This window comes from Coturnix japonica, chromosome 15, assembly GCF_054131305.1.
Source record: "Coturnix japonica strain WE chromosome 15, WE-NBRP24, whole genome shotgun sequence".
In the NCBI taxonomy this organism is placed as follows: Eukaryota; Metazoa; Chordata; class Aves; order Galliformes; family Phasianidae; genus Coturnix; species Coturnix japonica.
The window spans coordinates 15,248,869-15,264,370 of record NC_140677.1 but is presented as its reverse complement, the minus strand read 5'-3'; the positions used below and the strand labels follow the sequence as shown (position 1 = coordinate 15,264,370).

Genomic DNA, 15,502 nt, shown 5'->3' with positions numbered 1-15,502 from the left:
CTGCGGGTACGAAGGGCACAAGCAGCGGGTTGGGGGCCACGTGCAGCTGACAGATGCGCTGCAGCCCCTCTCGCTGGGGGGTGGGTGTTGGGGGAGGGTCAGCTCCGCCCGCGTGTTGCCCCGACTCTGCGTGGAGGCGAATCCCGGCGTCACGAGGAGGGGCCGCTGCCCGTCGCCCTTTGCACGCCCGCTCTCCTGCTTCGGGCAGCGGGGATTCCCACCTCTGAGCCTGGGGGCAGCCGCTGCGCGCCCCCTGCAGCCGCGGCGGAGCCGGGAGCGTCGCCGGCCTCTCCCCGCTGAGGGGAGCCCCAGCCCTGCCGGGGAGGCTGCGCTCCGCCGGGGCCGGCACCTCGGCAGGGAGGGGAGAGAGGCGCTGCCCGCCCCCCCCCAACCCCCCCCGGGGCTTCCCTGCTCGCCGCGGCCCCGCTAAGTCTGACGGAGCGCCGCCGCCCAGCGCAGCGCAGCGGCCAGGCGCAGGAGGGAGGCGCCGCGCGGCCCGGCTCCCCGCGTGCCGCCGCTCGGGGGACAGCGGCCGCCTCCGCGCTGCCGGCTGCTCCGCTCCTCTGGCCGCATCAGGTAGGGACCGGAGCGCGGCACGGGGGTGGGATGCGGGGAGCTGCGGTGCTCGGAAAGCTGCATCCGCGCTGGGGTGACCTTGAGGCGTGGGGGACGGCGGAGCGCGAGATGCGGCTGAGGGATGCGCTCGGGCTGCGAACGGGGACCGGCGGCTGCCGGGGCTCGATCTGCCTCCCTCTCCGTGTCGGTAGGTCGGGAGAGAACAGCGGGCCCGGAACCTAAGAGGGAAGGGGCTGCCGCTCGCTGCCCGCCGGGGTCGGGGAGGGGACGCCGTGCTGACAAATAGGGGGACGCGGGTGCCTTCCCGCAGCTGCGGGGAACGGCAGCCCCACGGCTCGCAGAGCTCCGGGACGGCGGGGCCGGGCTGCGCTTCTCCCCTTTTTGGAGCGGAGCTGAGCGCGTGTCACGAGCAGCTGCAGCGCAGCCCCGCGGGGAGCAGCGCGACGCCGCCATCCGCAGCACCTCCGGCAGCCCCGGGGCTGGAGGAAAACTGCCTCGTTCCATTCAACCTCGAAAAGTTTTCTCCTTTCCCTGCGTTTCCTGCTGAGCGCTGTTACGTGCCTTTTCGTGCCTTTTCTTTTTCTTTTTTTTTCCCCCTTCGTATTGTTGTGCTGGTTTATCATGCGGTAGCGGCATAACGTAATTCCGTACCCATGCTGGCTTTTCTTTGGTGGTACTGTGATGTTTGAGGAGCTCAGGCATCGAGATGGGGGGGAGGGGGAACAAATGCCAGCCAAGGCGCAGAGCGGGGCTTCACAGCTGCTGAGATAAAGGAAAACGTAAGTTTATAAACAGCGCGGAAGCGAAGTGCTGTAACTCAGCCCCCAACGAGTGACATGAGACCACTGAAGGACCAGCTGTAGCTGCTGGCAGGTGCTGTTAGTTAAGCGGTCCTTGAGGCACAGCAAAGCAGGGCTGGGCTGGTTGGAGGGCTGGGCTGTGTGCCCTGCAGTGCTGGGCGTCCTACGGGTGTTTGTGGCTCTGAGCTGCGTGTGCCCCGTGCTTTGCTTGTAGGTCAGTGTTCTTTACAATGACTTTGTGAGCTAACGAGTTCTGTCTTCATGGTGAGCATTACCACAAGCTCTCTCTAACACAAATGAGCATGTACTGTCTGTGTAGTTCAGTGTCAATATTAACAATTGTACATCAAATGAAATTACTCTTTGGTTTAATTTTATAGTTTCAAGTACCATTTTACCTCTGATTCACGTTCAGCATAATTAACAGCGTTGACTTTCGTTCATGTCCTATAAATCCAGTACTACAAACTCAGTTCCTAAGTTAGCGAGTCCAAGCCATCAGATCCAAGTTTCCCTATCCAAACCGTACCTTTTAACCATCCCGTTACCTATTTCCAGATTACGCTCTGTTCATTTTTATTGTCTGGGACAAGTTCTATGGGATAGTTAATAAATGGCACATGGTTCCGTGATGATGTCACCTCACTAGGATTCAGTGTGAGGAGGGCGGTGGGGAGAGCAAATGGACCATTACAGTGCCCAGTGGTTTGGTTTGTTCTGCTCCTGGTGTCTCTCAAGGTGCCTTAGGAAACCTGCTCTGGCCTGGCACCCTGCTTCAGGATCATCATGGAAACATCACTGAATCTGTGATTCAGAGGGCTGCAGTCTCCACCATGTCCCCTATCATGTACTGGACACAGTGTGGCACCTTGGGTGGTGTTGGTTACCTGTCTGTAGGTAGCTGAGCCGGATGTGGTGCATTTGTCTGGTTCTTTATGCTTCATTAGCTGAGAATAAAGTGCTGCAAATCAATTCGGTGGTGGGACTGGAAGGTGGGACTGTTGGCCTATTCATAATCTTCTGGGAGCTGGTTTAGCGTTTGTGTCAACAAAAAAAAGAAGTGTTTTCTGGTTACTTATTCATAACTTTAAACTATTTTAAGTCTAGAAAGTAAGCTAAAAAAACTTCTTGGTATGCAGAAGCATGCGCTGTAGCTGCAGATAGTGCAGAATGATGGATGCAATTGTGGAAATGTAGCTGCGTTGACCGTGAGGAAGAAGCAGAGTAATTAGACAAGAGTTAAATGATCTGGTGGCAGCATGATGGGAGGTGATAGTGAAAGAGAAAATCAGGAATGGGAAGAAAGTTCACATCTAAACAAAGCTGTGTGGCTGCTGAAATCTTTTAAAATAAACACACGAACGGAGCTCGGGCTCTCAATGAAGCCTTACAAGCCTTACATTGGAATGTGTGTCAGATAAACTCTGCAACGCCGCTTCAAAACAAAGTGAAGTACAAAAAAGCCCAAAGATTACCTTAAACGTAGAGTGTATCTTTTGGGAACAGAAGCAGCAAATGCAAACGGTAAAACGATTTTGATTGTTTGAGAAGAGAAACATCTAAAATCTTTGAGAAAGGAAAAGTAAACATGGAGAGATAATATTTACGTGTAGTGGGATTATAAAGATGACAGTAATTAATGTAATGGTGGCTGAGATCGGAGCTGGTCTCAGCGTATTTGGGTTACCAAACCACTGCAAAATTGCCCATCAGACTGGAAGGACTTTTCTTTGAAGCCTGCTCTGAATTACATTTCATCCTTACAAATGGGGTTATTTAATACCAAAATATTCAGACTTCCATTTTATAGTGGGGAAGAGTTGGCTACACTTTACTGCATCTGATACGGTATATCCTACCTGATGTGTTAACTGGGGTTTTCCTGTGTCCTCCTGCATGCATCACTTGGAGCTGTTTTTTGGTGTAACGATGTATTTGGAACCTCACATTGAGATTCTTGAATATTTCGGGCATATAAATAAAATAGTTGGTGTGCTGCAGGGACACCCTCCACACACTGGAATGTAAACCTAGAAGGCTTTATATGTTTCTTGGAGGCAGAAGGTGCTCTGTGTTTAACATACATAATGGCAAGAATACTTGGGAGGTCTCCTTGCATCCCTTAGAGTCTGTAGGGGAATCCATCAGCTGTGCAGAGCTGGGGCTGCTCCCATTGCAGCACACAGGTGGGTGCCCTCAGCCCCAGCTGCCACTCTCTGTGTGCTATTTTTCTTTATGTCCTGCTGTTTCTCTCCTGCAATCTGAAGGGCTCGCAGTGCTGGCAGGTTTTGTGGTCTTCCCATTGTTCCTATTTCTGAGCCATCCGTGCTCCCTGAAGCTGCTGTGTGCATAGGGCTGAGTGTGCATGGGGCTGCTGAACAGGAAGCAACAACAGTGCTATCGTGTACGAGGCAGTACAGTGGTCAGTACAGGAATCTTTGTTTCCACAGTGAATTTCTTCATTGTATGGTGAAACGCCTTCAAAAAGTGATAGCACTGGGGTTTTCAGACCCCAAACTGGTTTCTTTCATTGGTGCGTCTTGTGAAGGAGGTGTTTGTCCTGCCACTTGTCACAGTCAGTTGTGTTCATGCTGGGTGGTTATATGGAAAGCATCGTGTGGGCTAACAAATGGCTCAAGGAGGGGCTGAGTATGATTGTTGAGGCAGTGGCAGGATTCAGAGCTGCTTCTTTTGGTAGTTAATAGCGAGAATAATGCACATAAGCAGGAGATGCTTTGCCTGTGTGTTAGTTTACAGTGCAGGAGCCAGTGTCACCTTGAGGATACAGCTGCTGAACATCTGTATTGGCAAATCTGCCTGTGGCAGGGGGTTGGAACTGGATGATCTTAAAAGTCCCCTCCAACCCAAACTGTTCTATGATGCTATGGAGATAGGGTTGCATTCAGCAGAACATATAAAAGTGGCTTGTCCAACATTTCATTTTTTCTATTGCAAGTGCTGTCTCAATATCTAAACCTTTTACTAATACTGTTATTATTTAATGGGTTAATAATGAAAGAGGATTGAAATAATAGTGGACTTGTTTGGGGAAATGTTCTCTGTGACCTACATTGGAAATTCCCAATGGGTTGGTGGGTTCCTGGAGAGTATTTGCATAGATACCTGAAAGGTTTTTAAGCTGGAGCTTTAAATGGGGGAGATTTATGATCATTAAGAGCAAAAATACATCCTTTGCTATTGAGAGACTACGTAGCAATTTTATTGATAGCAACTGCTGAAGCTTATGATAAATTCATTATTTCCCAAAGATTTTTGTTTTCATCTGAGCAGGTTATTCTGTGTGTTTTTAGGTGCTGGCAAACACTTGCAGTAAAAGCAGAATGGTGGCTTTGGGAGCAAAGTTACGCCAAAGAACTGATCAGAGACAGCACTGGGTGCACAGACAGCTGTTCTGCTGTGTCAAAGTTTTAGTCTTAAGTTCCAGCACAGCTTTGATGTGTTGGTACTGAAAGCCTTGTGGTAGCCAGAATATGTCATTGATTGCTGCTTTTCCCTTCTTTGAAGGCTGGCTATCATATAAAAAAGAAAAGGCGTGACTTTGACATTTGGTTATTTCCTGGCACTCGATCTTTCAGGTGTTTGTGTGACGATTTAGCTCCTATCCCCATCTGGGTATAGCAGAGAGGAGGACTGGTTTGCAGTTCCTTGTCTCCTGCTCTCTTTGAAGTTGCATACTGTTTTTGCCTCCTTGCAGTCCTTAGGGAACTTTACCCTCCCTTATTGAATGGAATAGGTAATGTTTGGGGATGGCTTTGGGTAATTCCTCAAGTCCTCTGAAGGGAACTTTGTCAGGCCCTGTTAAACTGGCTGTCTGGCTTCCCTCAGTATCCTTTAACCTGTCTTTTTTCCTTCATGCCCATAGTCCTATATTCTTAGTAGAGTCACCTTTGAGTAATTTTTTATTCTATGTTGTCCTTTAGACATTAAAAGAACAGAAAGGAGGTACTGAATACTTCAGCTTTCTCATAACTATCTGTTATTTTCTCTCCTCTCCCATTAAATCCCGTAACCTTTGCTTACCTTTGTCCCTCTTTCCTTCTGCTGTATTAATAGATCCATCTTTGGTTGCTTTTCTGTGGCCCTCATTAGTTGTTGTTCCTTTTGTGTGTTGGTTCATCTGGATCGTACCACGGATGACTGTGCCATTCTTTTCTATGTGTTCTTTGTTAAACGCTCTTGTTTCACCTTTTGTACAATCTCTTCTGATAGTCAAAGCCCTTGAAGACTCTGGATGTAACGGCGAATCATCTCTTACAATGCTTCTTACATTTCCTCTGCATTGGGATGTTCTGATGCGCTATTTTATACTGGTTTTGTTAATAACTGTCAGCTTCCCTGAACTCCTGGGTACTGTCTCTTCAGGAGATGTTACAGTGATTTGATGGAGTCTGCTGAAGTTGTTGCCCCGAATTTCACTTCTCTTTTTGTTCTTCCTTCACATCTTCCATTTAATACAATGGTGAATTCTCTCAACTTGTGACAGTGCTCACTGGAAATACATTGTTACCTTTAAGATCTCACTCAATGCTTTCCTATTAATCAGAATAAAATGCAGCTGCAGATTTGCTAACATCTGCCATGTTGGTACCTTTATCTTGTTAGCCCAGCTCCACCTTGATAATGTAATGTTGTTCCTGCTCAGGGGAGCAGCCTGAAGAGATGAGAGAAGGGCCATGCAGGTGATAGCTGGGGCATGGCACAGGGGGAGCAAGGCTGCCTGTGGAATCACTTGCTTATTTAGTGAATGCTTTCTTACTTCATACAGACTGCTTACTATTGGGCTTTTGGTTTTGGATTAATAACTAAACTGCTGCAGCATGTACTTACCCTGTGCGTTTCAAGGGTTAATTTATTACTATTTGTAAAGCTGCTGAGTATTTTGGATGGGAAGTAGTACTGTAAGTGCAAAGTGTAATGTATGATATTGTTGACAGTACTCAAATAGAGCATTGGGGCCATTTAAATAAGGGTAAAGTGTGTTGGTTTCTGTGCATCCCTAAACAACCCAGATTCTTCCCTTTGTGAAAACACCAGTTCTCTTGGTGTTCATCTTGTGGGCACTGTGCTGAGAACCAATGTATATCAAGCAGAAGAACCTGCCTGCAACAGAAAACTCTTTCAGTTAAAACTTCTTGCTCATAGGAGGAATATCCCACTTGTAAGCTTAGCACTAAGTCGAGCATTCTTGTCAAGGGACCGTTTTGAAGTTGCATCAATGATCTTGATTGTCAAATACATCACAGATAACACAACAGAAATATTTCAAGTGTTAAGGGCAGGAGTTTTAAGATGGGGAGGAATGGAAGCCAAATGCAATTTCAAGTTCTATTGGCTTGTTACTGAGGTTTGTGCATCCAACATCAATTGGATTTTGAAAATAGTGCTCTAAATTGGTGGCTAATAGAGCTCTTCCCATTATAATGGTAAAAGCAGCTTGTAAGTCACCATTAATAATTCAGCTGAAGATTATTGGAGTCTCATTCAGTAACTCCTGAAAAGTATGAGAAGTTTCTCTCATTGATTTCAGTGCCTTTGGGTTGTGTTGCTGGGGGGCTCTGATGAAATAATGTGTTTCTGTGGAAGGTTTTCTTGTTTCGGTGGATCTGGTGACCAAGAATGCAAGTCTTAAGTTACAGGAGAGGCTGATGCTGGAGTCATCTTTGATGCTGTTTACATACAGGTAGGTAGAGGGATGCGTAGAACCCCGTTCTGCTGAGCACAGGAAGAATCCCCTCCACAAAAGCTCAGCGGTGGATTTGCATGGGAGTGGAGTGGCAGGTGGGCAAAGCAGGAGCTGTTGCTGCTGTGCAGTGTGGGCTCTGAGTCAGTCCTGCTGCTCCCCCAACCCATCTCCGTCAGCACAGCCACGTCTGATGCTGCAGCCTTTGCCGTTCGGCGGCAGTGAGGCTGCCTTTCATCCTTCCTGCTCTCTCTTTGTCTTTTACTGTCTGCCCCTCCTCTGTCATTTTCTCGTTCCTTCCATTCTCAAAAGGTATCTAGAGGAATCCTTTCCTCTTAAACCATTTGAACACCTGAATGGACTTGAATTTGCTGTCACTTTGAATGGAAACGTGCCTTTTACATCTGTTTCAAACGTGAAAAGTCAATTTAAACCTACCAATTTGATCAAACTGGATTTTCAGTCATGTCAGGAACCCAGAACCATGTCTGGATAATCTGTGTATACAAAAAAGAGGAGCACCATGTATGTATTTGTGGGGACACACAGTCTGTAGAAGGACAGCAGTGGCTCACAGGCTTCAGAAGTCCCAGCAATTCAGTCCCATTATTTTTTTTGCATGTTCTTCGGTGAATGAGGCTTAAGAGTGATGAGATCAGTGAAGCTTATGATAACCACCCTGATTTTAAACCTATGACTCCTGGAATAGAATGGTATCCCTAAATGCTTTGCTTTACCAGGGGAAAGCATACAGAAGGAAAAGCCATAGGATGACTGTAAGTGTTAAACAGTAAAACCAGAACAAAAAGCTTTCTATAAATAGTAAGACAGTCCCAGTTCAGCAAAGTACTTAAGCATATGCCTAAATCCTTCCTTGTTCAGCAAAGCACTTACATGTGCATTTGAATTCTGCTGAAATAAAGCATTAAATATCAGGCTTAAGTGCTTTGTTGAATTAGGGGCTGTATCTGTGCGGACAGACCTGGGGAGAAAGATAGTTTTCTTCATGGGAAAATGGTATGTGGTTGTTGTTGGGGCATAATATCCTGTGTGAAATTTCTGGCATTGTTCTCTGGCCGATTAACTTGGAGAACAAATGGACATTAAAGCTGTAGAGAGTCTTTATGTTCTGATAGTTCAAATTTGTGTTCTTCTGGTACTGGCAAATTGCTCAGACTTGATGCTGACAGCTGCTTTTGTAACAGTAGGACCTGTGTTAGCTATTAGAGTGGATTTCCTATTTCTTAGGAAAATGAAGGCAATAATGATCTTCCCTGTGGCAACAGTGAAGCAGTCTGTACTTGGGAATATCCAGTTGTGAGTGTGTTGGTCCATGTGCCCCAAGTAGCCCTCCTGGCCAAGAGTTTGCAAATACAGGTAAAGACTCTTTTGTACAAAGGCTTATTTTCTTTGAAAATACTTAGCCTCTCTTTTCCCACAAGAAGATCTATTAAACAGTGTTGGGTTCTCAAGGTGTTGGTCTCCTCTGAAACTCTCCTGCACAGAGGGGAAATACTTGTAGCTTTTTCTGGTCACCTTGTCTCTAAAGTGGCTTCATGTAATGTTAATACAGCAGTTGTTTTGGCTGGATTGATTGATCAGAAGGCGCTATTTAAGAAAGATATCTTAATCAGGTTAAACACAACTCATCCTTCTTGTTTATAACATGGACAGATATGGCTAACCTGATAGGGTTGGCATTTGTGGGAGCACACAGGTTATGAAACTAAATTTCCCCAGAGATGGAAACCTCTCTGTGTTGCTCCTTTGTCTGGAATGTGGAGAAACAGACCTGGCTTCTGGGAAACATGGCCCAAGTCCTGTTTTGATTGACAGCACAGTGTTCAGATCCAGATCACCCAAATTAAATCAGAGCCAGGATTCCCGCAATGCATTGCAGTTTATTAGTTATGACAGTCACCGTCACAGCTCGGACTTTTCTTTTTTTGCCTTTCTAATGAAAATCTGGGGGAAGTGGGTAAGTAATGAGCATGTGGACTTTGATACAGTCCGCTATTTTTTGCTCTGATATTATAACTGAGCAGAATTACTGTGCTGATTTTCAGGACATACGTGGCACAGGGGTTTAGAAGACCACTGTCAAAATGAATCTTTGAACTTCTGGGGCTCTTTAAAAATTAGTCTACAGAGTCCAAGTCCTTCCTAGTGCTAATTGCTTAGCACAGTGCTGGAGCATGCTTTTATTGCTTTAGTTACTTCACTGTTGTTCTGTTGAACAAATCTGTAAACCATTCTCTAATTCTAGGAAAAAGGTTGGAAGGAACAATAGATCATCTGGTTCCAACCCTTCTCTTCTGTGGGCACAGTTGCCACCCACTAAATTAGGTTGCTCAGGATCCCGTCCATCCTGTCCTTGAATGCCTCCAGGGATGGGATATCCACAGATTTTTAGTAGGTTCATGTGGGTCCACTTTTCAAGCCTGTCTGGGTCCCTCTGGATGGCATCTCTTCCTTCTGTTGTGCTGATTGCACCACTCAGCTTGGCATGGTCTGCAGACTTGCTGAGGATACATTTGATCCCACTGTCTGTCATTGATAAAGATGCTGAAGATCACTGGTCCCAAGACACCCCTGAAGGATACCAGTAGTCACCAGCCTCCACCTGGTCATAGATCTGCTGACCACAATCCTCTGGCTGTGACCATTCAACCAATTCTTTGTCTCCTGAATAGTTCACCCATCAAAAGCCATCTCTCTCCAGCTTAGAGGTAAAGATGTAGTTGCAGGACCATGTCTAAAGCCTTGCACAATTAGATGACATTGGTTACCCTTCCTTAGTCCACACAATGCTGTCACTCCATCACAGAAGGCTATCAGATAGGCCAGGTACCATCTGCCCTTGATGAAGCTGTGCTGGCTGTCTCAGATCACCTCTTCATCTTGTATGTGCTTTAACATAGATTCCAGGAGGGATCTGATCCATGATATTCTCAGGTACAGAGTTGAGGTTCATTGGCCTGCAGTTTTCCATGTTTCTTTCTCCCTTCTCCATCTCTTCTCTGTTAACCCTCTTCCCCCATCAAGCCTAGTGTCAAGCTCTGGTGATCAGAGCCCGGCCAGCTTTCTGCCCAGTATATTCTTGCATCTCCTGGGCAGTTGTGATCCTTTTGTTTTTGGGTTGTTTTTTTTTTAATGTATGATAAACACCTATCATGAAAAGCACAGTGTGAGAATGGTTAATTCAAATGTTATATGTTATGTTTGAGCTGATTAAGGAAATTCTAATCTGGATCTTTACATAGGAAGTTATAAAGCAGTTTCATAATTTAAACCAGATCAAGTCTATAAAGTAGTAATAAGCTCATGTAAATCTCCCCACTGTAATAAAGTTGAAATATTTCAGTTGAACAATTAAAAAACCCTGTAAACATTTGAGTGAAAGTCTCTTGTTGCTTTACATTCTATTTGATTAGAGTGGATATAGCTTTGAAGAAGTGCCATCTTGACCTGATTCAAAAGGTCAACTGTTAGGAGTCATGGTTAATGTCAGAATGCTCTGTTACCCCATGAGCTGTGTTTGGCACTCTGAATTAGACAGAACGAGCTTTATCTGTTTTGAATTTCAGACAGTGTGAATGGCAATTTCTGCAGCAGGAACCAAATTGTCCATTAGAAACAGGTTAGAAATAAGAAAATCAGTCTGCAGAATGACGTACTATGTGATGTAATTAAGTAGGTTGGTAGATAAGAAACTAATGAGCTGCTCTTCATGCGACATACAGATAGGTTTACTTCCAATAGGTTATTGCATTGGAAGTGACTGATTGGAAATAAGCTGACAGTGTTTGATGAAATGTACCTGTAATGAAGCGAGACCGTTAGCAAAATGTAAGTAAGTTCCTGTCAAGCTTCCTTTTCAAAACTCTGAAATATTTTTAATGAAATGGTCAGGAACTGTGTTTTGTTAAGGTAGTGTGGCAAACAAGTTCTCATGTTATTTATTCCAATTTTGGTGCTGGAGATACTTAAATCTCGCTTCCAGGAAAAGGAAGGATGTTTTAAAGCTATGTCTCAAGCAACATCACTGAATGTGATTGGCCAAAAATCTTACAGGTCTTTATTTAAGTCAAAGATTTGAAGAAAATGAATGGCCTTCTGTGCCTATTTGAAATTCCATTCTTCAGCTGAGGTAGGATTTTGGTATGCATGGATGGGAACAACTGCACTGTACACTAAACTCGTAAGAAGCAGAAAGGTGTGTACTGATATTATATAGTGATTTCACAGTGACGTATTTAAAACTAGGATGTTTCATTATGCTTGATCACTTACTGCATAGAGGGTAGGGTTAAAAACCTGTGTAAGTGAGGCCCTCCTATTAATTCTAGCGGGACTAAGTGGACCTCCTTGCTTTCTAAACTCCATGAACCGTGGAGGTAAGCAGCCTAGGTGCAGCTGGACCCACCCCAGTCCCAACCTTGGTCAACAGTTTATGCTAAGGGATCATATGTACACAATCATTCTAAGATATAATCTTAGCAAAGCTAACAAAGCTTACAGTCAATCAAAGATGCAATCTTAGCTAAGCTAACAAAGCCTAAAACAAACTACTAGCCACTTACTGAGGATCTGTATGGGATCACCATGGTGCCTTAACATCATCAGATGGATGTGTTCTCATCTCTCTTCCTCCACCTCTTTGGGAAACTGAAATCAATCTGCCTTGTGCTGCAGTAGTGAGTTGAGTGATCAACTTGCAGAGGCTGTGATGACCTGGAAGCTTGGTTAGAGGTTTCCCTTTACCCCAGTACGGTCTCTTTCTGAGTGCTGAAGGATTAGTAAGGACTTGAAATTCATCTCAGATTGGTCTGGCTTTGTAAGCTTGCTGTATCCAGCAATTTTACTGATGTGGATAGCTATTTGAGATCACTCACAATGTTTCTGTTCAAATAAAACACACATTAAGAAATATATTTCAGAAGATGCTTCTTATGTTCAGTATCTCAGCGTAAGAATTGAACCAGTATCTCCTGCAAAGTGCTCCTTGTCTATAAATATTGTGAAAGCCTGCTCAACTATAAATAGGAAGGAGGTCTACGGGCTGAAGATGCAATCTCAGAAGATGCCAGTTTCAGTGAGGAGGGTGCAAGAACTCTGCAGCAGTGGGGCACCACAGGGATATGCTTTTTATAGATGAGTACTTGGCTGTGATGATGCAGGCAGAATACCCGATTAATTAATTTAATTTGCTGTTCTCTGGCACAGGTTTTTCTATGCATCATCTTCATGATATGTGATAGTTTCCTAACAAGTCTCAGTTCTTGGGATCAGATAATACTGCAGCATGACCTTAGATATCTTTAACTCTCCTTAAAAGTCCCTTTCAATCTTGCAGAAAATAAAGTAGAAAATGACTCAAATGTTGCTTTGAAAACAAACAAAAAGCTCAGGTTTTCTTTTGCTTATGTGCTTGTTTTTTGAGAGGGTGACCCGATTTGGGTTTTTTTCCTCAACTTTTGGTAATAATGTCCAGAAGATAATTCTGGGGCTGCTTTTGAAGCCAGCTTTTGGCTATAGTAGTCAGCATTAACACAGTGTGTAGTGTTCCCCTTCTGTGTTCAACTGGGAGTGTAAAAGAGCATTTAAACTCACTGGGGTAGAAGTGCCTATAAAATGGAGTATTTAGTTGCCAGCAGGTTAAAATCTATGGACACATGTTTTGTGACTCTTTCTCATAACCCAGCTTGACTTGCCCTGTCTGACCATATTGAAAACTGGAAGAAAATTAGCATTTGGAGAGTTGGGGTTGAATAGAGGAGATGGTTCTGTGACCGCAGGCAATTGGGCCTGGGCAAGCAAAGAAAACACTTTGGCTACAAGGTACTTTATGGCATAAATTAGGACAGACTTGTAGCTGTGTTTCAATCAGCTGGATTTACTTAGTCCTGGGATTTTTGCTCCCCCTTGATCTGCTTTGCATTTCTTTCCTGAGGAGAGCTCAGTAGTTTACTTCAGTGGAAGTTTTGCTAATCTGATAGCTTATGAACTTTCTCACAAGGCCATCGATGGACAAACAGAAGCTGAGTACACAGGATAAGTTAAAAATTTACTGTCATGAACATTTTCTGCATTAGAGAACTTGAAATTAATATGGATAAATATAATCATTTACTGATAATTAGTGCCTAAGGTGTATCACTGGCAGAAGAGTAATCTGAAAATAGACAGAGACATTAATAGCATGTGTCAAAACTATTTTAATATAGGTTGTCCATTAGGAAACATCAGTATGTTTCTTTTGCCTTCCCTACCAATGATGTGATACTTTGTAGCTCCTATGTAGAAGCAGAGAAAAAAACAGTTTAAGAACAGTAGGGTAGAAACATAGCAAAGCATGGCATTCAGCATAGGGTGAATGCATTTCTGTGCTCTTAAATATTAAAAACAATATAACTCATCCATGCATCTTAATCCTAGGGGTGATTTAATCCCTGAATGAGAGAGCTCTGAGTTAAGAATGAAATCTGACTGATTTGATCAGCATTACCCAGTTGGGAGATAGAGAACCACACAGCTCAGGTGGCAATCTGTCGTCTTTCTTAACATGTCTGAAGACATTCCTTTGAATTTCTGCTTTACAGCGTGCACAAAGTGCTTCTCATTTTCAGTTACATTTCTCTTTATTTAGCTGTTTTGAAAGATAAGCTCTAAACATTTATAAATTGTAATTATGGAGACATTTCATTGCTGTATAAATGAAAGCTTTTGAACACAGACACAAGAATTCTCCACGGAGTCAGTTTATTGTGTGCATTAACTATAAAATTAATTTTCTGCTGAGTAATTGTAACTGGCTCAAAAGTGCAACCCAAACAGACTTAGCAAAGCTTCAGAGATTGTGGGAAACCTGGTGATGAGTTGTAGCAGAATTGGAACTCTAATTTTGTTTATTACTGCTGTAGTCATAGTGCTGATCCCACATCAGTGCTCCCCAGTGCTGCACAGTGTAATGGTAGAGAGCGGCAATGGCACATCTTAAAGTAAGTGGTATGAATGAGATGTCATTTATACAAGCAGAGAAGAAACTTTATGAATATATCCAAACGCATCAAAAGCTTTATGCGTTACAGTTGTCAAGTGTTGGTCCTTTGTAGCAATAAAATTGCTTCTGAAAAGTTCTTTGTGACACCAGGCCAAGTATGTTAGGAATATCAGCTATTACATCTAGGAACAAGCTGACTCACTGGACTGGCAGTGAGGGGCTGTGGCTGTAGAACACACTTTGTCAGGAAGTAGCTTTCATCCAGGAGCCATTCTCCCATGGGAGACTTGCCCTTGAATGAGCCCAGGGTGGGATGGACCCTGGGTCACCCCATCACCAGGTGCTCCATTATCATCAGCTCAGGCCCTGACATAACAGTTCCACTACACTAAGACAGGGCTGTGCTGTTTGAACAGCCCACAATATTTGTGCAATTTCATACATGATAGATTTAGGAAAACCTAAAAAGTGATGCATGTCTGTCTCAGCTGATTTTTCTGTACTCTCATTTGGCAGGTAAGTGTGTGTGCATACATGTTACCATTTAATTACAGCTCTGAGTAAACAGTGAACGTGTGCACATACGTAAACATACATGTGCTGTCCTCAGTATCATTTAATTACTTCCCATAGCAAACAGTCTTTCTGCTTTCTGTATCCTGGGACACAAAGGGAATGTTTTCTTCCTCTTTTGTTTTAGGGGCAGAAGGCTGAGTGTTCCTTTGAAAGGTGTCTGCTCATAGCTGACCCCTGAGTAGAGCATAGAAACGTAGTAGAAATGTTTGGAAAAATTAGAGCTACTTCATGATTTCTCAACAGTTCCGTATCTTCCATTGCATGAGATAGTTTTATGTGTGTTCTTCTTGCATTTTTGCTGAAGTACCAAATATATACATATGTAGTGTGGTTGTTACAAATTGAATACAGCCTAGGTGCTTTTATCCCTAAATAAATAGAGGAACTGTACTGCACAAAGTAATTAGAAGCGTTTTTGACCCGTCAGTGTGGATTTTTGTTGTTGTTCAGACTTATTCCTATATTTAATTCTAAAATAACTGATACAGATGAAGCTGATATCAAGGGGTACAAAGGCTGAATTTCACACCAGTTTTAAAAGAGGCTTATGGCAGGCCTGTCAGTTTCCTAATTCCTCAGGCATTATTTTTTAACTTATTTTAACTGATATTTAACTTCAGCTCGGTTGGACAATGTGTCTACAATTGGTTGCACAAAATGAGACTTGAACATATTGGCTAAAATATTCTACCCGAGAGTGGTGACTGACCTCAGACCTGGATGTTTTGCTGTCTTTGATATCAGCTCCCCGGGAGGCAGAGCAAAACAAGCTGATAGCTCAACAGCTTACTAAACAGGCTGTCATTATTTTATTTGTATCTATCTATCTGCTTGCAGCCAGGCTGC

The 15,502-nt window shown here is 43.9% G+C and overlaps 1 protein-coding gene across 18 annotated transcripts in view; it reads left to right on the top strand.

Annotated features, from left to right (window-relative positions):
- Positions 1-436: 436 nt before the first annotated feature.
- The window catches only part of ATP2B2 (ATPase plasma membrane Ca2+ transporting 2), a 310,402-nt gene continuing 295,336 nt past the window's right edge, over positions 437-15,502 (top strand). For 13 of the 18 annotated variants that reach the window (XM_032447213.2, XM_085517024.1, XM_032447212.2 and 10 more), the window contains exon 1: positions 438-576. The gene's annotated coding sequence lies outside the window, so the exon portion shown is untranslated. Of the gene's footprint in view, positions 577-646; positions 764-15,502 lie in introns of those variants that run through there. The other 5 variants (XM_085517013.1, XM_085516982.1, XM_085517011.1 and 2 more) reach the window with 3 other exon arrangements.